The 20809-nt window shown below is 42.1% G+C and overlaps 1 protein-coding gene across 5 annotated transcripts in view; it reads left to right on the forward strand.

The window, feature by feature from the left end:
* Positions 1-20809, forward strand: part of FAT3 (FAT atypical cadherin 3) — a 717681-nt gene that overhangs the window by 443461 nt on the left and 253411 nt on the right. The gene's annotated exons all lie outside the window — the stretch shown is intronic.

Raw genomic sequence — 20809 nt, forward strand, 5'->3', positions numbered from 1 at the left:
TTAGGTCAGGAACTCTGGACAGCAGAGGGGGCAGCGCCCTATCAGTCCTGCTTGTTATAACGACCACCAGCTTGGGTGAGTGACTTCCTCTTGATGAACATGATGTTTACTTCTTTACCTGAAAAACAGATGTAATGATCCATTCCTCACTGGACTTCTATAGGGATTCATTAAACCAGATAATGCATGTAAATAGTTTGGCCTGGTGCCTGAATCGAAGTAAATGCTCAGTAATCATTAATGATTAATTAATACATTACATTACAGTGGTTAATTAATGGTTACATTAATTAACCATTGTAACTATTATTATTTGTAGAACAGGTTAGAAACATATCAGGAAGTTTTCCTAAATGCATCCACTTAAAACAAGGACATGGAATTACAGAATACTTTATATGAACCGTTACTCTCAGTTTCATGCTGTATATCCCTTTGAATATTGAGCATACCCTACCTTTCCATTTGAATATATTTTTTATTAATGCAGTTAGCTCAAATTCTTTCAGGTGCACTAACTTTGTTTAGTATTTAATGATTCTTTCTGAGTAAGAGATAACCCTGTATGGATTTATTTCTACTCAGTTCCCATTTTAAGAGCCCCAGTGTAATTATTTATTTTCCCCACATAAGCCACAGGTGTTGAATGCAGTTGGTCAATGGGTGACAATCTCTCTTGTTTTTTGGCCCATCATGCAACCTGGGATGATGAAGGACTTTAGATCCTACGTGATAAAACAATAAATTCACCATATAATTCACATACACACTGGAGAGAAAAAGAGAGAGAGAGAGAGAAAAACACAGATATAGATATAAATACATAGATATAGAGATCACGTATCTACATGCTATAAACATACTATATTAGTTTCCTAGGGCTGCTGCAACAAATTACTACAAACCTGATAACTTAAAATATCAAAAACGTATTCTCTCACCATTCTAGAGGCCAGAAGTGCAAACTCAAGGTATGACAGAGCCATGTTCTTGCTGAAGGCTCTAGGAGAGAATCCTTTCTTGCTTCCTCCAGTTTCTGTGGCTCTAGGCCTTCCTTGGCTTGTGGCTGTATAACTCCGCTTCTGCCTGCATCTTCATATGGCCTTCCCTTCCGTGTTTCAACGTTCTTTCTGCCTTTTCCTTTTAAAGACACCTGTCTTTGGATTTAGGGTCTACCCAGATAATCCAGGATGATCTCATTTCAACATCCTTAATTACATCTGCAAAGATTCTTTTTGCAAGTGCATTTACGTGGACAAGTTCTGGGGGTTAGGAGGACATGGACCTATCTTTTGGGGTGCCGCCATTCAACCCACTACACACACCTGTAAACTACTCTGCCTTCCTGTTACAACCATCCTATTAGTCTATCATTTGTGTTAAGTTTGGAAGTGAAGTTTATCACTATAACTTCAAAACACAGACAAAAATTAGCTGTTAGCTTAGCTGAAAAATTATTTCAACATACTAATTACTACTAAGATACTGAGATCTATGGAACATGAGGTTGAAGGAGATCACAAAGCACACTGTTGGAGTCCTTTGAGGAAGACTGAATTCCTGTGAAAGGCATGGTTTAACCTGGACCACATGTCTGTACCCTGCAGATGGGAGCAGCTGTGGTAAGTTGTGAGATGCATGTATCTGAAACAGGGGCCTGTGAATCTTCCTTTGTGATTTGCCTTCGTGAAAGTTGAGGAAATGATCCAAGGCAGCCATGGATATAGGTAGAGAAAAAGTACCTGCCAGAAATGCCTTGGCCTTAAGCTTCATCCCCTTTCCCATCTTCACCCTGCGCCATGATTGTCTTTGAGTCCCCGAGTACCATGACTCAAAGATGCCTTCATGCAGGTGCATGGCCCACCTGCCCCATCAGCAGAGCAAGTTGAAAGGGTGCATCACCATCAGGACACAGAGCTGATACAATCTGCTATTTCAACCTCCAGTACAAGACTGGACTGTCATCTCAATAATTGTCCAGGCCCTACAAAACTCTTTGACTGGCAGGAAGTCCACTCTGCTAGACGGTTGTTAGAAGGTGATTTGGATTTTATCCTAACTGGAAGATTGAGAATATATTTAAATCAGCAAGAAATGCTTATGATATTGCAAAGATGGTTGCTATTATCTTTTCCCCGTAGTATGCGTCCATGAACAAGGGCACACTGTGAAGCACTGCTGCCTATTTGAAGATCGGCCAATCATACCTGGAGAGCACCGGGACGTGGCTTCTACCCCCCACCCTCCTGGGGAGACAGCAGACTGTGTCATGCCTGGCACTTCCCTCTGGCTTCCTCCCTGACATTTAGCCAGAGCAAGGCTTTCCCTAGATGCCTAGAGTTCTGGGGCATTCCCATGGTGGGAACTCTTAAAAACCCTTTCCTCGCCTTTTCAGAATCGACGAAACCCACAGGGGAGTCTGATGGAAAGAAGGGCAGAACTAATCCTTACCCTGTGCCAGGCTTTGCCCCTGTGCATTATTCCCATTATCTCATTCCATACTCGTTGTGACCTTGTGAGGTGGTATGAATGAATAAATGAAGTAGTATACATGATGTCAGCCCCAGGATGCTTTTGGTTCACTATTAATTGCTACATACCCACAGGTATGATTACCTGTGAGGAAGCAGACTCCTAAAGAGCTTAAGTTATTTGATGAAACTCATCCAGGCGACTTATTCTTGCTGACTGTAAATCTTTGCTCTTTCTGCTGTATCAGATTGCATGTTAATTAAAGCAGATACCCTGGTCCTGCCCTGAATCAGATGCCTTGGGACCCTGGAATTGCAACCTCAGAAGCAAGAGGGACATTCATGATGCCTGGCAGCCCTCGCACCCAAACTTCCATGTGGAGGCTTCAGCAGAAGCCCCATGAGACAGGGAAGCGTCTGGAAAGTCTGCATTTATCATGAAAAGACCTAGGTGTGAGTCCTGCTTAGGCGTCCTCCTTGCCGTCTAGCTTCTGGCAAGTCCTTTCATGCCTCTGATCCATCTTTTGCATCTGTAAAATGGGAACAAAATCACCTGTCATGCTTCCAACAGGAGGAATGATGATAGTCAAGAGATACTGTAAAAATCGCTGTACAAATGTTAAGATGAGATTACAAGAAGATGCATGAACTCAGAGGTAGACAGACAGTCCCTTGCATGACAAATCCCCCAACACAAAGACTTCACCACTGCTTGTGCACACACCTGCCAGGCCATCAACACTGCCCCAGGTACTTCGACTCTGCCACAGTGTTGGGCTTCGTCTCTAACGCCTTTTATGACGGCAGTATTTGTAAGGCCAATGTCTTCATTGACACCTGAACTTGCATAAATCACCTCACACCATGCATAACCCTAAGAAGATGCCTGGTAAATATTTGTTTATTAAATGGAAGAGTGAATGCATGCCTTGGAGATTCTTTTCAGTGAGCTGCAGGGTTACTGCAATCCTATCAGGGAATATAAAGTGTTAACTTGCAGTCATCCTTGTCAATGCCTGGGCGCCTGCACTGCTGCCTGCCAGGGCAGCCCAGGGCAGTCTCCAGGGTGGAGGGCCCAGGTGGCAGCCCCGGAGCCATCCTTCTGTCAGGCAGGCCAGGGGGGCCACCTCTGAAACCTGCATCGACATACAGCAGCCCTCTTTAGTAGAAGTACCTCCCCAGGGCCAGGCATCCCCCTGAGTTCTGGTTCATCACCTGGCTTTTTCCCTCTGTCAACTATTTTTGGATGTTGCCCTCTGGACCAGTCATCATGATGCCAAATTTTGAGATGCCAGCCATTCTGAGTATTGTTGACCCTCTTCCCTGGGAGCTGCCGCAGGAGAGGTGCTGGTTCTTCATCACTTGTCAGTGTCTATGTTTTGTCCTGTCAAGGAAGACACATGTGCCCCTGATCACCTCTAATCCTTGGCCTTGCGCCTGAAATGAAACAATTGCTTCCTAACACCCACCCCCCCCCCCCGCGCCCACGTACTTCTCACTGGAGATGGATTTTGATGAATTCTCTATTATGAGTTCACTGGTGCACATGATCGTGTCTCCCCTCGCCTTGCAGTCCAGAGATGTTGTTGTCACGTGACTTGACTGTCCCGAGGCCAAAAATCCAATATAGATGACATGCCAGCCTTGATATGTGCGCTGCTCCTTTTCCATAGCACATCGCCAGCCCAGGTATTGCACTTTGGGGGCAGAGTCAGGAGTTAATTTAAATGGCTGACACATTGTATCTCGCAGAGAATCCTTTCTCTAACATGTGTGACTGGTTTTGTCTCCATGTAGAAATTCTTCTCTTCTGCTGTGCAAAGCGTAAGTGGAAATATAAAGTCTCAGAGAACAGGGACTTTATTCTCGATTGGAGTGAAAACGTGACAGAAACAGGACTCTGGCTGAGAAAGTGCTTCGCTGGTTGTCAGCACTTTCCCCTAACAGAGTGATGCATCTTTTTAAAAAAATAGTTTTTTATCGTCCTCCTGCACTTTATTTACTTCAGTTCACGTTAAGAAGTTTTCTGAGTAGACGGCAAAGAACAATTCTTAAAATGTGTGAATACCAAATGTAAGATAAAAAACATAATTGCAGTTTAGACTTCAGATTTATTTGAAAAGGGGATAATGATAGTAATTACCCAGTTTGAGTTTTGTAGAAGGCTAATTAGATCCCCAAAGCATTTGTATGCACAAGGAAAACCATAAATACAAAAGACCATCTGGTCCTTATCAGCTTACAAGACTAACACTGTCTGTAATTACTTTTTCTATATTGTTTTGATGTTGATATTTTATGGAGCGATATGCTCTACGCTGGTTAGGGAATAACCTACATTTCTGAAGACCTGGAGGTTTGCCCTCATTTTCCTAATAAAAGTTTTAGGGCTCCACAGGTAAAAGAGACGCTGCTTTTGAGAAATAGGTAGACATCCTTTCATTATACCTATCGTTCCAGAAACATGTTGTTTATAAACTTCTCTGGCTTATCTGACTTGTTAGTAACTTAGTCTTCAAATACTTGGATTCAGTTTCAGTTACGTTCTTTTGGTGGTGGTTTTTCGGTACAATGGAGAGTGACACATTGAACTGTGTTGAGGGCACAGAAGTACAACATCCCTTAGTCACTTTCTATAGTTAGCTCTGTACCTGGCAATTTGGATATTACAAGAGTAACATTATTTGTTTTCATGTTCATTGTCTACCTCCCTCACTAGAACGCCAGCTTAAAAAGGGCAGAGATTTTGTTGTATTTATTTTGTTGTATCTCTTAGCTTTTATAATAGTGCCTGGTACATGGTGGACACTCCATGGTTATTTGTTGAAGTGAATTAAGAAACGAAGTAGAAATGCATGATTTCAGCCTCAGGATGTTTATGATTTGCTATCAAATGTTACGTAATAAACCACCCCCCAAAATTAAGTGGCTTAAAACAACTAACATTTCATTAGCTCTCAAGATTTCGTTGGCAAAGGATTTGGGCAGGACTCCACTGGGAGTTCTTTTGTTCTGCATGGTGTGGATGGAGGTCATTTGGTGGTGCTCAGCTGACAGATGAACTGGTCTAGAGGGTCCAAGACAGCCTCATCGTATCTAGTCCTTGACGGGGCTGGATGGAAGGCTGGGCTCAACTGGGGCTCTTGATTGTTGCATCTACGTGGCCTTTCCACATGGCTTGGGCTTCCAACAGGGTGGCAACGCCAGGTTTCATGAGGGCAAAACAGATGATGCCAGTTATCTGAGAAGATAAGCTTGGAATGGGCATAACACCACTTCCACCATATTTAATTATTTAAGCGAGTCCCTAAGGTCAGCCCAGATTCAAAGGGAGGGTATGTGACTCCCCTCTAGTAACAGAAATAATTGCAGCCGTCTTGAATCTACCTCACCACCTAACTGAGAAGCAAATTTACCGAACGCCCGCAAAGCAATATTTAGACGAGAATGGTATGTGCTATATAGGTGACCATCACATGAATGCAGAGTAAGAAATCAGCAATTTGAAGGAAGTCTTCATGGAGGCCATGCGTGAGCTTTGACCTGAGCCTGGAAGAAAGGATAAGATTTCAAAACCTAAAAGATGTTGAAGGAGGGTATTCCCAAAGAAGGAACTTCTGCTTAAATATCGGTGTAGAACAAGGATTGACAACATTAACAGCATTTCTTTAATTAAAAGTTGTTAGTTGGCAGTAAATTAGAGATAAAAGGACATGACCATCACCATTTCTGGAAGGGCACTGTAGGAAACAACATATATAATTTTCGACTGCATTTCCTATGAAATACTGACTGCGTCCCTCCTTACAGAATATCTTGTAGAGAGTTATCTTTCAGAATCGTGCTAAGAATAGGCTTTGTTAGACCTGTTCTGCTTTCTTCTTTCTGATAAGAACTAGGACAATTCCTATTTTCTTTGTCCTATTAGCTTCTGGAGGCTCAGACCCAAAATTGAACCTCTGGCAATTATGTTGAGCCTTCTGTCTGGCATTTTTGCAACATCTCCTTTTCTTTAATCCTAATGTTTTAATTCCCTTTCCGTTTTGCTAGTTCATTGTATAAGCTTTTGCTTTAATCCACCTCAAAACCATCCACAAAATAAATTGAGCAAACAGGAACTGAGTGCTTATGCAAATTGTTAGAGTTAGAAAAAAGATATAGAAATCATTAAGAACAAATAATATAGATCCTTATTTAAAGAGAATATATAGTTTAGGTTAGGATCCAGGTACAAGAAGATGTTAAGAACAATAGCAAGTGTGAGCCATGGACTTCAAATGAGGTAATTGCTAGAAATAAAATGAACAAGGTGAGTTGTGATCACCCGATTGAATCCTTGAATGCTAGAATAAAGGAGCCTGCCTTAACTGGAAAATTGGAAAAGTCTGGCATCAGTATGACAAAGTATTTCAAGCTGATACAGCCTATATGTTTCTCAAGGAATTGAGTTTTTCATGGATATTTTCTTCTAAATTATTTCCTCATTCAGAGAGTAACTCAAAATTCTTATAACATTGTTCAGTTCCTCTGCACTGAGCAGCAACTTCTGCTGGGGGGTCTGGGAGGTGTCAGGAACAGTAAGATAACATTTTGCACTTCCAGCAAGTTTAGAGCAGAGGTAGAAAGACAACACTATGGTTTATCGCCAATGAGCAGCCTGTCATATAAGCTCTGTTTCCCTTATCATATTTCTGGATCTTAATTTTTCCGGCTTTCTAAACAAGGAACACAGGAAATAGTAGATAGACATTTGTCTCGTGTTTGAAGGAACAAATAGACCATTCCAGCATAAGCGGGGTTTTTTAATAAATGTCAGATGTACAGAACAGGACATCGCTAAATGAAATGACAATGTGCTTGTTTTCCATGCTGTACATTCACCCTATGAAAAGTAAACCTAGTCTCATCTCACCGGTATACCTGGATTTCAGTAGATTACTGTCACTTCCCAGGGATAGAATGGGGTGAACGGAGATTTCAGTAGAAATTCACCTGGTAATGTCCCAGGAAGAGGAAAGTGGTCAAGAGACCAAGGCTATTGGAAGTGGAGAAGGCATTTTTGTCTTCATTCTGATGACTTGGTCTGCCATATCTGTTCTGGTGAGTGGAGGGGTGAGTGGGCTAGGGAAATGATAAAATTCTTTCTGGGTTGTAGAGTAAATAGCCGATGAATCAAGTTGCCCTATTTTTGTTGGGAGGAATGAGACTTTCTGCAAAGAAGGTGAAAATGGTGAGTTGAAGGGTGATTACAGTCATTGACAGCCCTGAAAATCAGACAAGGCACTCTGCTATCATTGTATGCCTGTGGCCCCTTTGACTGCTCTTAACTATAGCGGTTAAGAGCCTTCTTAGGGCTGAGACGCCATCCCTCCGGCTTCTGGGAGTGCGGGCAGCTGATGACCCTCTGTTGATTCCATCTCTGGGAATAGTCGTAGCTGAAGAGAAGCAACATGCCCTCTCCAGACACAGTTTGCATCCAGGGATATACCAATGCCTACTTTCCTCAAGGTAGAACAACTCTACAGGGTCGTCCTGGCTCCAGAGCTGTCCTTGGATCAGCTGAGGCTTCTGGTGCATTTCAGTTCCTCCATCTGCCTAATCTACTCCTGTCACAGCTCCGTGACTGCTTATCCCAAGAAGCTCCCCAGTAAACTGCCTACACACAAATCTTCATCTCAGTCTGCTTCCTGGGGGACCCGACCCCAAAACACAGGCCATCTTCAAAACTGTGTCCCAAGACCAGGATCCAACAAACAATTGGAAGCACAAACTTTTGACCAGGGACTCATAGCAGGCATGAAGATGCACATTTAAGTAAGGCCTACGATGACCCCACAGTCTGAAGCTGTCAAGAAACAACAGGGATTGGGACTTCCCTTGTGGCGCAGGGCGGTTAAGAATCCGCCTGCCAATGCAGGGGACACGGGTTCGAGCCCTGGTCCAGAAAGATCCCACATGCTGCAGAGCAAGTAAGCTCGTGCGCCACAACTACTGAGCCTGAGTGCCACAACTACTGAAGCCCACACACCTAGAGCCTGTGCTCCACAATAAGAGAAGTCACTGCAATGAGAAGCCCGCACATCACAACGAAAAGTAGCCCTCACTTGACACAACTAGAGAAAGCCTGCTCTCAGCAATGAAGACCCAATGCAGTCAAAAATAAATAAATAAATTTATATTAAAAAAAAAAAAAAAGAAACAACAGGGATCACCCAGGAGTGCTGCAAAGTATCCCTGGGTAACCTTGCAGTTGACTCTCCTTTCCTTTTGTTTCCCATCCCTTCTCTCCACAGTCCTGTTCTGAGTCCCTTTGCCTCTATTTGTCTTTATAACTCAGCTTCATGTACCTGGCCAGTGAGGCATAAAAGGTGATATTTGTCTTTCATAACTAGTGTGTGGAAAAGTGTCTGGGCATGTGATGAAACAGGTCTCACCCTGAATTGTGATGAAGACTGGCATTTCTTCCTAATTATGAAGAATATAGGATCACTGGGTCTATTGATTTCCATTAACTTGTAGAGAGTTATGAACCTCAAAATGGAAGTCCACAGCTACAGATACCTTAGGATGGTGTTTTATAGCAAGCAAGACTCTAGGGAGTACCATAAAAATCAGCCTCTGATGCTCGTCTGGGGGTTTATGACTTAAAAAATTGCTTGTGCTTTATCTGCAAATGCCTCCCAGTCATCCTTGGGAATGGTGGCCTGACTGGGGCAGAGGCTACACCTGAGTTGAATACCGAGCTCTAGAACTCTTCTGAAATTGGCTGTTTTCTTTCTTCATTCCCCATTTCTTGTACCTGTTGTTGAGGACTTAACTCCTTGTCATATTGCCAGCAGGTCCCTATTCTGGCATCCATCCCCCATGTTTTAGAAGGATCCTCTCCAAAGGTACAGAGCTGGCATCGGCGTCTTGGCTGAGTGCTTTTGTTGGTCAGACTCTAATCTCAGAGGGCTTCATAGATTTGTCATGTAGTGCAAAGGATACTAAATGAAGGGAAATGGGCCTTGTATCCCCATGAAGCCAGATTGAGCTGTCTTAGACAAGTTTTGATATCAGAGATCTAGATATGAGATACTTAGAGATCAAATTGAAACCGTGATTTTTTTTTCACTACCTTTTCTCCTTTGTTCATCAAGCATTGATTGAACACCCACTTTGTACCATTGTGTATATGACTTCCTTTCCCTTTCTTGCCTTTTTCTTTCTCCCGTGTCACTTAATTTCTAGAACAAATAAATGAAGAGGAAGTCAGGTCCCTCTGAGGAGACTGCTGGGTTCTTATCTTTGTGTATAGAGACGAGTGCTTTCATCGGACCACCTAGAGGGGGTCAAGCATTAGAGAATGAGTGACCAGGTCCACAAGGAGCTGACAAAAGTGTCATTTTCTGTCATTGCAATTGAGTGTATAACTTTCTAACAACCAGAATGCTGGTGTCTGCTTTTCCTTCCAAGTATCAGAAGTCTGCTAGGAATCAGAGAAGGGGCACTAGTTGATCTTGAGAGATATTTGTACCAGCCTGTGGTGGAAACTAATGAACTATTCCTTCTGCTTTACAAGAACATAACTTTCTGGTGGCTTGGGTCTTTCAGACACAGTGTTCACGTGCTGTGTGTGGGGCTTCCTGACAAATCTTAATACTCAGTGTTTGTTTTCTAGTCTCCCCACATACCTCTGTCCTTCTGTCTGCAATCATCATTACATACGGCCCTTGTCATTCCAATATGCAGGCATTGCCAAGTCCATGTAGTATTGTTTATTGATTACATATGGGGTAATGATTCATTAGCAGAGAGACTTTGGAATCAGACAGCCCTAGGCAGTGGATGTGCTGGTAAGAATTGGCTCACACACACACACACACACACACACACACACACACAGACCTGATTTATAGTGCTTGCTGATTTCCATGGTGATATACTCCCACCACGGCCAAGTTCAGGCTACCCAAGTGAAATCGCTGAATACAGTTAGCAAAAGATGAGAGCATAGTTGGTTCTCACGTGCTAGTACCAGACACCATCAGCCCTAGGACTGAGCCCATGATCCAGCCCTTTTCAGCCCTGGGAGCATTACTTACCCTCTCCAAGTCCCAGCTTCCTTGCATGTGAAATGTGGTTAAAACGAAAATAATTGCTCCAAAGGGTAATTGTGAGGATTCAATGATATTTCATATATAGAACTTAGCTAAGCACAAGGAATATGGTAACCATTCAGTGAGGGATACCTAGTTAGCTAGGAGTACTAGGCACCCTTATCTCATCAGTAATCCAGCTCTCTCTCTGCAATAGCATTACTTCTGGTGAACTTTCTACGTATAAACCAACCCAGCTCATGATGATGTTGGTTTCAGTTATGGAAAGGTACTGTCCTCCTTTGGCTTACAGGACTCACTCGAGAAGCAAAGTGGGGCTGGCAGCCCTGATCATCTCCTGTAGCTCCATCATTCTATTTATTTGATAACCAATTATTGGTTATGAAATGGCAGCTGTTGTCAAAAGAGATACAGTGGTGAGAGATACCTGAGCGGGTCTAGACCTCACTTAGCAACTTACCGTTCAGTGGAGGGAGACAGATGTGCTCAAGGAACACAGAATTGTGAAGCCAGCTGGGCTGAGGTAAGTCAGGGCAGCATGATTGGTGCTGCAGGCTGATTGCTCCCTAGAGGACTGCTGGGCTTGGTCAACACACCCAGCTTCAGGGAAAGGTAAAACGTGGAACAAGCTTTCCTGCTGTGGGAACTCAGTGTCAGCACGGAATAAAGAAATGCCCATCACTCTTCGAATCCCATCTGGGACTGTGTATTGCTTTAGACTAGAGTCTCAGTGGGGGAAATCTGGGTCTTTTAATATGAGTTAAGACATAATTTTTTAATTCTCGGAATACAACCGCATAGCCCCTACCCCACAGGGTTCCATCTTGGCCAATCAGAGTTAAGAGGTTCACCCTCAGTATCTGGAAATGAAACTGATGATGAGAACAGATGCACCTGCCAAAAGAGTGGGTGACCCACTGCACACTTCCCGGTTTCCCAGGTTTTCCTCCCATCTATTGCTATTTACCTCTTCTGGACGGTGCGGGAATGAGCATCTAACAGGTCAGCATTTGTCTCCCATAGGCAGTGCCAAAGCCCTCCTTGTCAAATCCTTCCTCTCCAACTCCTGAATTCCTGAGGTTTTGAAAGTTGACGTCTAAGGGATGCTTTGGTTTAAAGAAGTGGAAATTGATTTGATAATTTGCATAATATATTTGCTTTAAATTGTCCGTCTTCCTGTCTGGACCGTAAACACTTTGAGAGTAAGGGACTCACTCATATATGCCCTGACATTACTGAACACATAGCCTCACTGCAGTCGTCCCAGTAAACCTGTGAGGGAGGTGCCATTGTGATGCCTTTTACATGCCTCTTGAAATACAGGGTTTCTAACCTCCCCAAAACTCCACAGTTCGTCCTCGGCGAAACTGGGGCAGCTGACTCCAAAGCGCTGCTCGCAAGGCTGGTGCTCTGATCACCTCCCACTCTTTGCCACTGACAGCGAGGCCCCTCCAATCCAGCCTGAAAGGAGCTTGGTTCTCATCACAGCTGTAAGCCATATCCAGACATATGCCTGTCGTGTTAAAGGAGGTCAGATATTCAAATTGACATAATTTCTAAATTTTTAATTCCAATACCACTTTTAAGGCCATCAAACTGATTTTGCTTTCAAGAATTTACTAGGCCACTTTGAAGAGATAAACTTATGCAAAACTCTGGCCCACATTTTCCAATAAAACCGTTCCTGTGTTCCTCAGAGCTGCAAACAGGGCTTTGATTAAAATCGGAAACCAGTAGCTTACACGGGATAAAGAGCCGCGGAATGCCATGCTTCTCCTATTCTCTCCCAGTTACCCAAAAGACTGTCTTCTTCAGATGAATGTTTCCCTTTGTTTTAATTGCACCTCAGAAACGGAGGGAAAAAAAGAGTCTGAAGGCACTTGGCTGGGAAATGATAGCCATCGTTTTGTATGTGTGTGTATTACTGTAACAATTTTGCATCTCCCATTTAAATATAGGAGTTGGGGAGATTCTCCCTGAAGTATTACCACCTCTTCTGGCCCTGGCTTCTACCTCATTTCCTTTGCTTATATCTTGCATTTGGGCTCACAGGCTGCTTAAAATCCCCTTCTCTGCTTGTCATGAAGTGTTTGTGTGTGCACGTCTTTCAATAACCAACTAAAATGTTCCTCCTCCATGAAGCCTATATTAATCCCCAAGCCAGAATTCATTGAAACTGCTTCTGTGTCCCAGTGGCCCTTTCTACCATTCCAGTGGCCCTCATCTGCTGCCTGGTGTTACAGCAGATGGTGTTACAAATTGGGGTGTAGTGGACTTTCCAAACCTCACTCTAGGTAAGCTCCTTGGAAATGGGAGCCCCGAATCATCTCTGTAGCCCACCTCCCCACCAGTATGATGCTTTGTATGTATTAGTACCTGACAAAGGCTATCAAAACCAGATCTCTGCTTTCCAAAAATGTATTAAATTATAGGTGTGTTGGGGAGCATCCAGAACTCTCTTTCCTAAAGCCATTGGTTGCTCTGGCAGTATTAAGAAACAATAGAGTCCGGTTCACGATCAATCTTAAATCATTGCGTTGTTCACTGTTTCATAAATTGTAGTTGGAAAGTCCAGTTCCTTGTTATGCCTTCCTGCTGTGAACCTAAGAAATTACATCTTCTCTTCTTGGCCACCAAAGTATGGTTCTAATTAGCATTAATATTTCAGTGAATTTTAAATACACCCACTTTCCTTTTTTTATTTTTCACTAGAGTAGATTAGTTGTGCTGCCTCTAAAACAAGGTCTCTCGTGGTTCTAGAAAAATGACACCTATGCACATTACCCACCACTTCTCAAAGCTCTCTGGAAGTCTCATGGAGATGTTGCAGTATTTCTAAACCTTTTAATATTTTGTCTTAAAATTTGCTTATAAATTACTAAATCACTCCATTTTAAGCTATTGTTCCTTTATTTTCTTGTGGCAGTTTTTCAAATTAGTTTGACTCTCTTTCCTGGTCAGTGATGGCAGAAATCCACTTACTTAAGGGACTTTACATATTGCATCCTCGGCAGTGTTCAGGAGTTAAATTAGTAAGTAATGAATACTTTATACATTTCCTTCAGAATTCCAGTGCCCTGGGAGGGCAGCAACAATATCAGTTTTGTAAAGCTCTGTATCCCCAGCACCTAGAACAATTTCTGGCGCTTTGTAGACACTTAGTGAATAGTAGATGAATGAAGGGATACTGGCTCTGTCACTTTGTGTCTGTGGATATATTGCTTCATTCTTCTGCATTTGTCTCTTTTATCTATAAACGGGTTTGTTGTCAGGACAAAAACGTGATAGTTATGTAAGCCTCTTAACAAAATAAGCAATAATAAATGCTTATTATCACTGTTGTTATTTTTCGGTACTTGTTTGTCTCACTGTCCCATCTGTCTGCTCCAGATCATTCAGGCTCAGCTCTCACTTAAGGTGCTCCAGCAACCTTCCTTGGTGGGAAGTGCCCTCTCCTGACTATGACCTGCCAGAAAGTTTGCTTTGAACATGGCATCGACCCCCTCTGCCTCATGTTCAGCTATTCAACTTTCTTTAAGTACCCACAAGGTACCGAGCTTTGTGCTGGGTGCAAATGTGTTTATTTTTGTAGTTTGTTATTAGTTGATTTCTGAAGTTTGGCAGGGGGCTCCTTGAGAGTAGTCCTGTGTCGTGTTCAGCTTTGTAACCTCACATTGTCCAGCAGTACACCTTGCATTTAGTCCTCATTGCATATGTACTGAATGAATGAATGAATGAGTTGAGTGAGTGAGTTACCCTAACGAAATCTTAAGCTCCTAGATGCACTAAGTCCATTCCATCTCGTCCATCACTGCATTTCTTGGGGGGCACACGACAGGTTGGGCTGCGAAATGCTTGAAATCTTTGCCCACATGCTGTCAAAGGCTCACAGACCTCTGAATTTTGGGTTTATGAGTCCATGGAATTGTGTTCCTTGACCTCACATTTGATTCAAACCATTGCCTCTGCTCCCTTTGGCAAATATTTCTGCTGGGAACTATGAGTGCTAGGTCATCTTGGGTATAGAAACAAAATTATGTAATGTTCAGTGGTATGAAGATGGGGCTTGGTTGTTAAATTTCCCTTCGTCTCAACTATAGACTATAGATAGCCAACTGGTGATGAATTTGCTTTGTTCCATTAAAATCTACTCTATAGCTCTGGTCTAGGGACCTGGGGGCTCGGAAGTGATCTCTTGCCTTGGGCTAGGTCCTCAGCCTCCAACATAATAGATGCCTTCTTTCTTACTTTATTCTTTGCACCTGCATGCATGCCTTTTTTGCTACATACTTGTTTTTATAACCCAAACCATCTGCTGATCGCATATAGCCCGTCTTCTTGATGTAATGACACAACCAAACCACCAGATACTGACATAAAATTCTCACAACGATGTTAGACCACCATTAGTTCTGCTTTCTTCGCCATGCCAATAATGAGTTCTCAAGTTTAAATTTACTTTCTAATTTAGAGCAACCGTAGTTTTGCTAATTACTTTAAGTGGTTTCTGTGTAAAAACATACCTAGCAAATACTTAGCATTAATGGCATTCTTTGAATTTTTAAGAGTGAGTTACAGTCATTAATTAGCCAATTAATACAGCATCGCTGGGTGGAAGACTTTATCAGCCCGGATTCCATTTTATAGATGGAGGAACTGAAACAGATCAATTGAGACGTGCCCCTTGGAGCTCTGCCTTTTCCTATTTATTTCCTCTGCTGCTCATTTTACCACATGTTTCCTCCCCCTAAACACCTGCCTTACAGATTGCTCTCTGTGTGTGTGTATGTGTGTGTGTGTGTGTGTGTGTGTGTGTGTGTGTGTACAGGACAGGGAGAAAAGGTAGGGAATATCTATGACACAGAAGAAAACTTGATGACCACCACCAAGTATTAAGCTAAAGAAGACTCTGCCCTAGGAGAGGAGAGGGTGGGATTGAATCGAAAGCTTATATTTCCACTGGAAAGTAACACTGTTAAGCATTTTTCAGATCTCTTTGTATAAAGCATGTCTGTTTTTTAGTGGCATCACCAAAGACGCACCCTTCACCCCCAGAATGGGGATTGGGCTGATCCCCTATTACACTGAGCGGTTGGTCATCCGCAAAATACATCTCCTGTAGTACATCCAGTCATGTGCCCAATAACTTAGCGTGAGTCAATTTTGCTCAATAAAGATAATCGTGAAAAGGTAAAAGTATGCATTTAATGTTTCTTAGGTAATAATTCTGATGGCAGAAGGCACCATTTGATTATTATTTGCACTGTAGGCACACAGAAAGCAAATAGTGGGTGTGGCCCTGGAGTCTGAGTTACCCAGGTTCTTGGTGAGGGCTATGAAGTCAATATGTAGAGTATAGAAGAGCCCCTTCCATGGGGCTGTGGAAGGAGATGTCTTGACTGTTACAAATGATGGCGGGAAGTTGGAGTGTGCTGTGGAATTCACATGTCTTCTTTGAAGCCCTCTCAGATGAATTCCACAGCATTTTATCATTCAACCGAATAGTAGAAGGCATATTTATCAAATTTTCAGAGGACCTAGAGATAAAAGGGAAAGAAAATTCTTTCGAATATTGTATCAGAGTTCAGGGAGACCTCAGGCAATAAGAGGCTGATGATATCTAAATTAGTAGAAGCCAGATTCAAATTCAGCTCTAGTCTCCAAAGCCTATGCCCTGTTAGACCCGACAAATCCATTACAAAAGATATGAAATTCCCAGCACATTTTTAACAGTCGATAATATCGGAAATTTTATCTCCATTTCTGGAGTGTATAGGCCAGTGCTGTTAAATAGAAACATAATATGATATACATATGTAATTAAAATTTTGCTACTAGCCACATTAAAAAGGTGAAAATAAACAGAGAAAATTAATGTTAATAATATATTTTATTTAACTTACTATGTACGAAACATAATTTTGATATGTGATGAATATAAAAATATTAATGAGATAGTTTACCTTATTTTTCACACCAAATCTTCAAAATCCAATGTGCACTTTACACTAATGGCATATCTCAATTTGAATGCTGTTTTCATCAGAAATCCTTCATCTGTATTTAGATTTCATACAATTTACAGTTGAAAAAATCGATTCACATATCCAAGTGGTTCCAAACCTACTTAAAAGTTTTCCAAAAATAGTATCGGTTTCTAAATTTCAATTTGAACTCCTTAAAATGAAGTGAAATTTAAAAGTCAGACCCTGAGTTGCACTGGCCACATTTCATGTGGTCAGTAGCCACGTGAGGATGGTGGCAAGTGTATTGGGCAGCATGGGGCTAGATTCAGAATGATTCCGAGTGTGGGCATTAGGATGAGGCAGGGTCTCAGTCAGGAACAAGGGGCAGAACAGAAGGGCTTGCTTGGCATCCATCAGTATGATATGGTGGGAGGGAGCTGGACTGAATGGCCTCTGGCTTCCTCTGAGTTCATCCAGTTTTGCAAAGCCCCGCTCTACTGATCTTGCCATTTTGCTTGGCTGCCTTCCCAGAGGCTGTTGACTCAGTGATTACGTAAAACACAAGGCCCAAGCATTTTTAGTCTTTGTGAAGTTATGCCACCTGTTTTCTCAAGTTCTTCTCTAGAGTTAGACATGCTTATAGCTCTTCAAGGACCCGCGGCATTTTCTGAGTAGGTAGATGCTCTTTTGCAGAGACAGCTGGCTCAGCCTGCTCTATCAGCTTAGGCTACGGCTTGTTGAATGAGTTGTAAGTGCCTTAGGGGTAAAGGGTCTAAAAATTAGTCCTTGTCCTCATGACCTTGGCCATTGTCGTCATCATCATCAGTGCTGTCATCATTTCTTTCCCCCTTTCAGTCTATCAAACCCTCGCTATCCCACTGAAGCTCCTGTTCGGGGATGGAGAACCTAGATTCTCACGCTATGTATTAAACTAGGAGTTTATGGAACAGAGAAAAGAAACTAAAATATGCTAGGCATTCTTACATAACCCTCACTGAGGGAAGCCTGGCCAGCTGTCCCTCCCTCTTTACAACAGTTGGGAATACTAAAATTCACAGAGGTGAATTCACTTGTCCAGGATCATGCAGCAGAGCTCAGGTGTAAATCCAAGGGGGTCTGACTCCCAACTCCATGCTCTTTCTGCTGTTCATCCTTACTGGAGGACAGAACACAGGGAATGTAATAACATAGCAAGTCCTCAGTGTAATACAATCGTGTTGTACGTTGAAGTGTCTACTCCCAAATGAGGGTGCAGTTGTTAGACCAGAGAGCTGATAGGAAAACTACCTTCTTACCCATTTGTCATAAAGCCGTGCCCATGAACATCAAAGAAGGATTCGTCTTTCACGTTCTCTTTCTAAGAATGCTCACAAGTGCTATCTTACAATTTCCCCACAGTTTCCCCATCATTATCCCCATTTTGCCAATGAAAAATTCTGAGAGGAAAAACAGTCAAGTGTTAGTGTAGGAACATTGGTTTCTAGAGAAATAATATCTTAGGAGGGCTGCTGCCTCGGTCGGACCCCTATTGTAAAGCCTGGAGCATAAAAGAAAAAAACAAAGGTGTGAAGCTGATGGTAGTAGATGACCTTGTTCCCAAAATGTGAGCGATGAGTGATGATTGACAGTGAGGAAAACACACTGCAGGGAGTATCTAAGCGGGAGGGGTGATGGAGCTCCTGCCAAGAGCATCTCAGGGCACTCAGACTGGACCCCCGGTTTGTGCGGACACCAACCCTATGGGAACGCCGCTGTTACATAGTAGCTCTCTGAGGAATGTTGGAAAGGTATTGGGGGGGAAAAAAAAAAAAAACAGGAGCAGCAGTCAAGATTTAGAGCTTTCTTGGGACTCTCACAGAGCCACCTGTTGAGAATATGGTTGTACTTTCCAGGCAGCATACGGAAAACATGGAAGGAAAATTAAGGAAGACAGTGTACCAATTATGTGCACCACTTAGGATTTTTTTTTTCACAGTCTAATAAACTGTAGGTTGCTCCACTTAAGTATGAGTATAATATAATAAAAACCCAAATAACTCATTGGATTTCTACTGCCATTTATTTATTTATTTCAAAGTGTTTTTTATTGAAATATAGTTGATTTACAATATTATATTAGCTTCAAGTGTACAACAGAGTGATTCAAAATTTTTATAGATTATACTCCATTTAAAGTTATTATAAAATATTGGCAGTATTCCCTGTGCTGTACAATATACCACTGTAGCTTATGTATTTTATTTTATTGTATTATTTTTAACATAAAGATAGGTTAAAAAGATTTAAGCTATCTTTTTTATTGAGGTATAGTTGATTTACAATATCATAGTAGTTTTAGGTGTACAACAAAGTGATTCAAAATTTTTATAGATTATACCCCATTTAAAATTATTATAAAATATTGCCAATATTGCCTGGACTGTGCAATATATCTTTGTGGTTTATTCATTTTAAACATACTAGTTTGTACCTCTTACTCCCCTACTCCTATCTTGCCCCTCCCCCTTCCCTCTTCCCACTGGTAACCACTAGTTTGTTCTCTATATCTGGGCGGGGGTCTCTTTCTATTTTGTTATATTCATCCTTTCGTTATTTTTTAAATTCCACATGTAAGTGATAACATATAGTATTTTAGCATCTAAGCTAAGAATAAATTGATGCTTTGAAATACAAGAATATTTGTGCTGGGGGTCAGGGGGGAACAGGGTTTATAAAGGTGTCTTTAAATTCATGAAAGAGATGATTTCCTAAATTAACACTGGAGTCCTGACTGAATAAAAATCTCAAGAGCATTTCATTTTCTTTGCCACCTTACCAAGTGGTGGGGGCAGGTGCTGGGTGATAAGTAGGCATTATTCTTCTAAGGCTCAGAGTAGAGGTCTGTCCACTAAAATGTCCAAAAGTGATGAACAGTCCTGCTTGCCCCAGACTGCAACCCACTTGCTAATGAAATCTCGTTTTCAACATGGTGGAGAGGCGTCCCATGGCCGTTACTTTTTGAGAGCGACTGTAATCATTGTGAGAGTCAGTGTTATGCTAAGAAAAAGCAGGGGATGAGAAGTCTGGGTCTCTTGCAGTGTTTTAAATTGTGGTCCTAAACTGTGGAATTAGCTTTTCCTTGTTCTGGGTTTCACAGCTTTGAGACAGAGGGAAATAACAGTGTCAGCCTGCCACCGACTTCACAGGCTGAAAGTCTTTCATCATATAGCTTTCACCTAAATTTTTCTCCAAAATCAGAAGCACACAAAATATATCATGTTCTAGGTTATGTCTTAAACAGCAACAGCTGTCTTCACAGTGGGGATTCTTCAACATTTAGGTCCCATGGCAGAAAGAGTAGTATCAACAGACCTAGTAAAACGTAATCTTTAAAAAAATATTATTCTACTTCTCTATCTACACATATATGTATTTTCTAATCTGGCCACTTCATTTTGTAAGCACTTGATAATGAAATAAAAATAGTTGTGGGATTGAGCCAAAGAAATATGTTGAGTGGTATTGGAAATGGCTCCGAACCCAAAAGGAATGGGTGGAGTTGGGATGTGAGGGCCGGGGGGGGTGGGGGGGGCGGGACGAGAGGGGCTTTCCAGGAAGTGCCTTGTGGTAATAAGCTAATCAGACACAAATTGTCGGATTCCACAAACAACACACAGTTACATCTGAGTCAAGGGTATGCAAAAAATATTCATGGGCTAAACTTGATAAAATGTGATCACATCTAAGGGACATAAAGTTATGTGGTCTTTTGAACCCTGGCCATGGTCCATGATGTGTCCAGAACTGCCCCACCATTCTGACGAGGAGATGCCATCACCATATGTGGTAAAGCCCTGAAATGAATTCAATTCCAAGATCCACATCCTGCCTCCAAGGACCCCCTAGAGTCATGAAGACAGTTTCACACATGGATTCCAAGGCATAATGGATGGGCATTAAAGTATGTGGCTGGCATTGCTCCTATGAAGCACTGGTGTCCTTTTTTCTTTCTTCTTTTAGAGCATGTTGACACATGTCCTCTTACATAAATAAGCGTTCCCATCTCCACTGACCTGTTTGGAAGCATCAAGAAATTCACGTAGGGGAAAAACTCAATTGTCTTTAGAAGTTGAAAAAGTGAGTGTTTCAGAAAGAACTGGAGAGGGGGAAGAGGCGATTTACAAATGATCAATAAATCAGCATCTAATTTTTTACTAAAATAAGAAGTGGCTATTTATATAGTCCAGGCGGAGATTGTGAGAAAGGAATTATAAGATGGAGAGATACAAAGAAT

This window comes from Balaenoptera acutorostrata, chromosome 9 (genome assembly GCF_949987535.1).
Source record: "Balaenoptera acutorostrata chromosome 9, mBalAcu1.1, whole genome shotgun sequence".
NCBI lineage: Eukaryota > Metazoa > Chordata > Mammalia > Artiodactyla > Balaenopteridae > Balaenoptera > Balaenoptera acutorostrata.